At 38.0% G+C, this 8,993-nt stretch overlaps 1 pseudogene; it reads right to left on the bottom strand.

Annotated features, from left to right (window-relative positions):
• Positions 1 to 827: 827 nt before the first annotated feature.
• On the bottom strand, positions 828 to 2,028 carry Spin1-ps1 (spindlin 1, pseudogene 1; annotated as a pseudogene).
• Positions 2,029 to 8,993: the final 6,965 nt, after the last annotated feature.

Genomic DNA, 8,993 nt, shown 5'->3' with positions numbered 1-8,993 from the left:
ACTTTTTATTTCTAATACAAATGCACTGTTCCTGCGAGAATTTACCACATATCCAAACCATTGGTGTATTGTTGTCTCTTAAGTCTAAATACTGAAATCCCAATGACAAGTGTGTACAAATAGACTAATGTACCGTCTAAAAGGACATCTATATTATTCCATGTGATCCAAGGACCTAGGCTCTATTTTACAAGTATTTATGATTAAAGAGCAAACAATAACAAAAACAAACAAATAATAACAACAAAACACATACACAAAAACCAAGTCAAAAACAAACAGACAAACAAATAAACAAAAAAGCAAAGATTAGAATGAAGGCAGCCTTTTACCCAGAATTCTCAACAGTTTATTCAATTCTACTGTGTGTAAGTGACTGTTTATGGCTACTTTATACCAGGACTCAGCTAAAAACATCCAGATTAAAATGGTATTCAGGAATTCTGACTTTTGAAACAACTTAAATGTTTCTGTGTGTTTCCTGTGCCCAGATTTAATGTCAAACAAAGATCAAGCATACTGTAAACATGACTGACCAGTCGGCACTTCTGTTGAACTGAAGAAAACATTATCACCCCCACCCAAATCCACAAGGAAAGGCATGCCACATTGAGTGCCTCTGTGCCTGTATAATATATACATAGGCACAGAGACCTAGATCTAGACAAGTAGATATAGAGATACATAATCTCTCAGAAAAGACAGTAACAGAAATAACAAACCATGCTTGCATTAGGCAGCACAATAAGACAGAGTTAGAGTGAAAGGAAAATGGATACAACCTATCCAGCTATAAATGACTATGATACTAGCTTAACTTTCACCACCTTGCTTGTAACTCCCAGTAGGAAGTCTTGTTTAAAGAGGGAGGAATCCCCCTCCCAAAGATTCTCTGAAGAGGGAGGCCACCCCTTACACAGATGCTCTGAAGAGGGAGAACTTCCCTCACAGATGCCTTGTGTTAGAATCAGTCTGTACCATTCAGAACAACACCAGCTGTGCTGGTGGAGATTGTGGGTTTGCAAAGACATCTAAGCTTTCATTAAACTGGAAAGCAAATGAGTTTTTATGTCTAAAAATTATACATTTAATAGTTTCACAAAATTGGCAGAGTATGTGATGACATCTAGGATGTTTTCACCAAACCGTATACATAAATATGGAGGTCGTCATCAAGTTTGATGAAATAGACAAAGGGCTTGTCCTCTACTTGGTGGATGATCATGATAGTCCTTTGCAAGCCATCTTCTTTGGCATATTCAATGTGCTTGCCTAATGGCTGTCCACAACTTCTCCTGGCTCCTTTTCTGATGGAGGTGAATCTTGGAATCAGGCATGATGCAGAGGTCACCTTCTTTGTAATCATTTAAGATCTGGTGTATGTACAAGACAGGATTTTTCTCATAAGTGATATAAAACCATATGTTCATGACAGGAGCCTGTGCCAACACCAACCCCCTCCTTTCACCTTTGCCAATCGTTGTGTCCTCTAAGTGTGCCTCGCTAATCTGAGATGTTGCAACTCTATCAGGGAGGACGTCAAGTACAGAAACTCTTTCTTTTTCATTAAGTTCTAGTCCATAAACACAGTCAAATCCATCATACTTTATAAAATACAAGGAAAGATTCACAGGCACCCAGCCCAGGACAGTCCCCTTCCACTGGATCACAAAGCCATTGCCTCTCTCCACCCAGGTTGGATCATGCAGCCTATGATTTTCTGCCTGGGTAGGGAGACAGGCTTGTTTGCTCCCACACTGGTTCGATGTATTTTTGTGAGATGTCCTCTTCCTCAGCATATTTGTAGATACTCCATCATGGTCTGCACCAACTCTGGACTGATGGCCAGGTTTCTTTCTGAATGGAGCCTTCATTCATCTGTATCTAAGTGAGCAGCAGAGCTGCTGGACTAGGGTGAAAATCCAGTATTCTCAGCTGTGAGACTGCCCAAAGGTCAGTGTTCTTGGTAACCCACCACCCAGGTGTCTCCTTTACAAGTTCAGCAAAACACAGGTAATCCCAAGCACTCTCTCAGCCACCTATGCTACTCACAGGTACAAGTTGTCTCATTCATGTTCCCTGTATGCTTAGCCATAGCCAGATGTCACCTAACCACTCCTGCTCCTCAACTCGGCAGCCACCGCCCACTCCACTCCCCACTCTCCTCTACCACAACACGACTTATACTTCTTTTATTAAATTTTATATTTGTTGGACATTTTATGTATTTACATTTCAAATATTATACCCTTTCCCCCCACTTTCCCATTAAAACCCCATCCCTCACTTCTATAGGGATGCTCACACTCACCCCCACCCACTCCAACCTCAATGCTCTGGCATTACCCTACACTGGGGAAACGAGCCTTCACAGGACCTAGGACTTTTCTTCCCATTGATGCTGGACAATGCCATCCTCTGCTACACATGCAACTAGAGTTGTGGGTACTCATTGGTTGCTGGTTTATTCCCTGAGATCTCTAGTAGGGTCTAGTTGGGTGATATTGTTGTTCTTCCTATGGGGTTGCAAACCCCTTCAGCTCCTTCAGTCTTTTCTCTAACTCCTTGATTGGGGTCACTGTGCTCAGTCTGATGGTTATTTACTAGCATCCTAATATGTATCAATAAGAGTCTGGCAGAGCTTCTCAGGAGACAGGTATATCAGGCTCATGTCAGCAAGCACTTCTTGGAACCAGCAATAGTGACTGGGTTTTACAGCTGCATATAGGATGGATCCTCAGGTGAGGCAGTCTCTGATGACTTTTTTTCATCCTTCTCTACTCTTTGTCCCTGTATGTCCTCCCATGAGTATTTTGTTCTCCCTTCTAAGAAGGAATGAAGCATCTGCATTTCGGTCTTCCTTCTTGGTTTTCATATGATGTGTGACTGTTTTCTTAGTAATTCCAAATATTTGAGCTAATATCCAGTTATCAGCTAGTGCATACCATGTGTGTTCTTCTGTGACTGGGTCAACTCACTCAGGTTGTTATTTTCTAGTTCCATCCAATGTAGGCATTGTTTTTACTAGCTGAATTGTATTCCATTGTGCAAATGTATCACATTTTCTGCATCCATTCCTCTGTTGACAGAAATCTAGCTGCTTTCCAGCTTCTGGCTATTATAAATGAGTGTGCTATGAACATAGTGAAGCATGTGTTCTTGTTATATTTTGGAACATCATGGGTCCTCAGGTAGTACTATATACAATTTTTAGAGGAATCACCAGATTGATTTCCAGAGTAGTTGTACCAGCTTGCAATTCTACGAACAATGGAGGAGTGTTCCTATTTCTCCACGTCCTCATCATCTACCATCCTGAGTTTTTGCTTTTAGGCATTCTGATTAGTTTGAGGTAGAATCTCATGTTTGTTTTGATTGCATTTTCCTGATGACTAAGGATGTTGAACATTTCTCAGGTGTTTGATGGCCATTTAATATTCCCCAGTTGAGAATAATTTTTAGCTCTGTACCCCATATTTTAATAGATTTACTTGATTCTCTGGAGTCTAACATCTCAAGTTCTTTGTAGATATTAGATATTAGCCCTCTATCAGATGTAGTATTGGTAAAGGTCTTTTCCCAATCTGTTGGTTGCTATTTTGTCCTATTGATAGGGTCTGTTACCTTACAGAAGCTTTCCAATTTTATGAGGTTCCATGTGTCGATTCTTTATCATAGAGCATAAGCCATTGGCATTCTGTTGAGGAAATTTTCCCCTGTGGCTATGTGTTCAAAGCTCTTCCCCATTTTCTCTTCTATTAGTTTCATTGTATCTGTTTTTATGTGGAGGTTTTTGATCCACTGGACTTCAGCTTTATACAAGGAGATAAGAATGGGACAATATGCATTCTTCTACATGCTGACCTCCAGTTTAACTAGCAGCATTTCTTGAAAATTCTGTCTTTTGCCAGTAGACCAGTTTAGGCCCTTGTCAAAGATCAATGGACCATAAGTTTTGGATTCATTTTTGGATCTTCAATTCTATTCCATTCATCTACCTGCCTGTCTCTCTACCAATACCATGCAGTTTTTAATCAAGATTGCTCTGTAATTCAGCTAAAGGTCAAGGATGGTTACTCCCACAGAAGTTCTTTTATTGTTGAGAATAGTTTTCAATATCCTGTATTTTTTGCTATTCTAAATGAATTTGTAAATTGGTCTTTCTAATTCTATGAAGAAATGAGTTGGAATTTTGATGGGGATTGCATTGAATCTGTAGATTGTTTTCGTCAAGATGACCATTTTTCTCTATTAATCCTGCAAATCCATGAATATGGGAGGTCTTTCTATTTTCTTAAATCTCCTTCTATTTCTTTTTTCAAATAATTGAAGTTCCTCTTATTACAAATCGTTTACAAGCTTGGTTCACTTAGTCATGCCACAGTATTTAATAATATTTGTGGCTATTGTGAAGAGTGTTATTTTCATAATTTCCTTCTAAGCCTGTTTATTCTTTATCCAAACACTTAGCTGAAGTTGTTTATCAGGTTAAGAGGTTGTCTGGTGGCATTTTTGGGGTCACGAATGAATATTATCATATCATCTGCAAATAGTGATATTTTGTCCTCTTCCTTTCCAATTTGTATCCCTTTGATGTGCTTTTGTTTTCTAATCGCTATGGCTAGGACTTCAAGTACTATATTGTATAGGTAGAGAGAGAGTATGAAGCCTTTTCTAGTCTCTGATTTTAGTGGGATTGCTACAAGGTTCTCTCTATTTAATTTGTTGTAAGCTACTGGTTGGCTGTATATTGCTTTTACCATGTTTAGGTATGGGCCTTGAATTCCTGCTATTTCCAAGAATTTTATCATGAAGCAGTGTTAAATTTTGTCAAATTCTTTCTCCTCATCTAATGAGATGATCGTGTGGTTTTGTTTCCTTAAGTCTGTTTGTATAGTGGATTATACTGATAGATTTCCATATAGTGAACCATTCTTGTATCCCTAGAATGAAGTCTACTTGATCATGGTGAATGGTCCTTTAGATGTGTTCTTGTGTTCAGTATGTGAGAATTTTATTGAATATTTTTTCATCAATATTCATGAGGGAAATTGGTCTGAAGTCCTCTTTCCTTGTAGTGTCTTTGTGTGGTTTAGAAGTAACTGTAATCATAGCTTTAAAGAATAAATTGGGTAGTCTAGGGATGGTCATTGATAACATCAAAAACAGTAAAAATTGCACATACACATGGAAGCTGAATGAAGCTCTACTCAATGAAAACTTGGTCAAGGAAGAAATAAGACAGAAATCATAGACTTTGTAGAATTCAATGAAAAAGTGCAACATACCCTAACTTACATGATATAATGAAAGCAATACTAAGAGGAAAACTCTTATCTCTGAATACCTCCAAAAAGAAACTGGAGAGAGCATATGCTCACAGCGTGACAGCACATTTGAAAGTTCTAGAACAAAAAGAAGCAAATTTACCCAAGAACAGTAAGTGACAGGAAATAATCAACTCAGAGCTGAAATCAACCAAGCAGAAACAAAAAGAATTAGACAAAGAATCAACAAAATTAGGAGCTGGTCCTTTGAGAAAATCAACAAGACAGATAAAACCTCAGCCAGACTAAGCAAGGGGCACAGAGTCAGTATCCAAATTACAAAAAGAATAAATGAAAATTGAGACACAAAAACAGAAAGTGAGGAAATTCAAAGAATTATCAAGTCCTATTGCAAAAACTGGAAATTATCAAGAAATTATCAAGAATTAGAAATTATCAAGTCCTACTCAACAAAACTGGAAAATCTGGATGAAATGAAAAATTTTCTAGACAGATACCAGGTATCAAAGTGAAATCAGGAACAGATAAATCATCAAATCACTCCCATAACCCCTAAAGAAATAAAAGCAGTCATTAAAAGTCTCCCAAACATAAAACGTCCAGGACCAGACGTGTTTAGTGCAGAATTTTCTATCAAATCTTCAAAGAAGCCCTAATACTAATACTCTTCAAACTCTTGTGATTGTCTTTCTAAAAAGACATCTGGAGAATCCCACATGGAGAGGTGAGAGAATCTCAGGACACAAAGGCGGGTCCCTAGATTAAGTGCCCTACAAATACAAGTGTTCTGAAGATGTATATTTAAAGATGAAGAGATTACACTGTTTTATGCTGAAGATTGTTGATATGATCATGTGCATATCTACTATAAATGATCTGCAAAAATATTTGATAGATTGAACAAAGTGGAAAGATGAAAATAATGTTGAATTAGAGATCCAGTCACTGAAAAAATCATGCTAACATTTTGGAGAAATCTAAAATGGTGTGTACTGAATTGTTGATAGAACCTTGAAGATGCTATCTTGACACCTTGATTTCATTGCAGCAATAGAGTTCAGATTTGCAGATACCAAAAGTAAATTTAGCCAGTGTCAAGTCCTCATGTTTGTGGTAAGATCACCTATAGAAGTCTAAGGTAAACTTTCATAAATTGCATGAAATTATATTTGGTTAAAACTGTGTAAGTTAATTTGTGAAAGACAGATAAGTTGTTTGAGTTTAAATATTACATTTTTAAATTAGAGAAGAGACAGTAGAAAAGCATAAGTAAATTCATCACATATAAATGAGCCAGCCACTGTTCCATTTTTCTCTTATACAGTGGTTGTCAACATTTCCAATATTGTGACCCTTTAAATACAGTTACTCATGTTTTTGTGAACACAACAATAATATAGGACATAACAGGTAAACAAGTAGGAGCACTTAAACAGGAAACATGCAAATTCTGTAATGAATTGCAGGAAAACACAACCAAAAAGATGAAGTAATTGAACAAAAACACCCAAGATTTAATAAGGGAAACAGAAACAAAAAAAGAAACCAGAAAGGGAGACAACAATTGAGCCAGATGACCTAGGAAAGAGATCAGGATTCATAGATGAAAGCATCACCAACAGAATACAAGAGACAAATGAGAGAATTTCAGGGGCCGAAGATACCATAGAAAACATCGACAAAACCATAAAAGATAATATAAAAAGCAAACAGCTCCTAACATTAAACATCCAGGAAATCCGGGACACAATGAAAGATCAAACCTAAGGATAATAGGTATAAAAGAGAGTGAAGAATCCCAACACAAAGGGCCAGTAAATATCTTCAACAAAATTACAGAAAAAAACCTTTTGTAACCTAAAGAAAGAGATACCCATAAATATACCAGAAGCCTACAGAACTCCAAATACATTGGAGCAGAAAAGAAATTCCTCCTGTCACATAATAGACAAAACACCAAAGACACAAAACAAAGAAAGAATATTAAAAGCAGTAAGGGAAAAAGATCAAGATAGAGGAATACATATATATATATATATATATATATATATATATATATATATAGTGTGTATATATATATTTGTGTGTGTGTGTATATATATATATATATATATATATATATATATATATATATATATATATATATATATATATTGTGTGTGTGTGTGTGTGTGTTCAGGAAGAGCACCAGAAAACAAAACAACCCAAACAAAAAATGGGGTATAAAACTAAACCAAGAGTTAACAACAGAGAAGTACCAAATGGCTGAGAAACACCTAAAGATATGTCCAAAGTTCTTAGTAAACAGAGAAATGCAAATCAAAACAACCCTGAGATTCCACCTTATACCAGTGAGAATGGCTAAGATATAAACCTCAGGTGTCAACACATGTTGGTAAAGATGTGGAGAAAGAGGAACACTCTTATATTGCTGGTGGGATTGCAAACTGGTACAACCACTCTGGAAATCAATTTGAAGGTTCCTCAGAAAATTGGAAATAAATCTACCTAAAGATCCAATAATACCACTCTTGGGAATAATCAAAAGCTGCTCCACCATGCCAAAGAGGCATGGGTTTTACTATGTTCATAGTGGTCTTATTTGTGGAAAGAACCCTGATGTCCCACTACAGAAGAATGGATACAGAAGATGTGGTTTATTTACACAATGGAATACTGCTCAGCTATTAAGAATGAGGACATCCTGAGTTTTGCAGGCAAAATGGTTAGAACTAGAAAATATCATACTGAGTGAGGTAACACATACCCAAAACAACATGCACAGTATGTTCTCACTAATAAGTGAATATTAGCAAAAAGAAAATACAGAATACACAAGATACAGTCCACAGAACTCAAAAAGGTCAGCAAGCTGATGGGGCCAAATGAGGATGCTTCAGTCCACTTGGGATGTAGAAGAAAGCAACCACAAGGGGGGAATAAGGGATAGACTTGAGAGAGAAAAGGCATGGGATGTGGGGTGAGGGAAACATGATCTGATATTGGGTTGGGGGGAAAGGACTGAAGCCCTGAGTGCAAGAAGAAGGAATGGAAAGGAGCAAACTCAGAAGGATAAATGCTGAGAGGACCCTCCAGAAGGTACCAAAGACCCGAGAGGTGAGAGAATCTCAGGACACAAAGTGGAGTCCTGAGATTAAGTGCCCTATAGTGTGGAGAGGGAACTTATTGAGCCCTCCTCTTGCAGAAAGATAGGGCATCAAGTGAGGGATGGGGTTGCTATTCCACAGTCAAAACTCTGACCCAGAATTCCTCCCATCTGAAAGAACTGCAGGTATGGAAATGGAGAGAAGTTCGAGGAAAAGAAGGTCAAGAGACGGGCTGAAGTGGGATCTAGCTCAAGGGGAGGCCTCAGGACCTGACACCACTACTGAGGTTATGTAGTGCTCACAAAGGGGGCCTATCCTGACTGCTCCTCAAAAATACCACAAGCAGCTGAAGGAGTCAGATGCAGATATGTTTATCCAACTAATAAACAGAAGATGCTGACCCCTCTGGTTGAATTAGGGAAAAGCAGGACAGAGCTGAGGAGAAGGGTGACCCAGTAGGAGGACCAACACTGTCAAATAATGTGGGGAGCGGGTGTGTCTGTCTGCAGTCCCAAGATGGTGCCCGGAATTGCAGCTAAGTCTCATGACTAGCACCTGACTTCCTCACACACCTGAAATTAGCTACGTCCATTGTGAG

The sequence above is a fragment of the Rattus norvegicus genome, chromosome 2, assembly GCF_036323735.1.
Source record: "Rattus norvegicus strain BN/NHsdMcwi chromosome 2, GRCr8, whole genome shotgun sequence".
Taxonomy (NCBI): Eukaryota; Metazoa; Chordata; class Mammalia; order Rodentia; family Muridae; genus Rattus; species Rattus norvegicus.
This window is presented reverse-complemented; position numbering and strand designations above follow the sequence as displayed.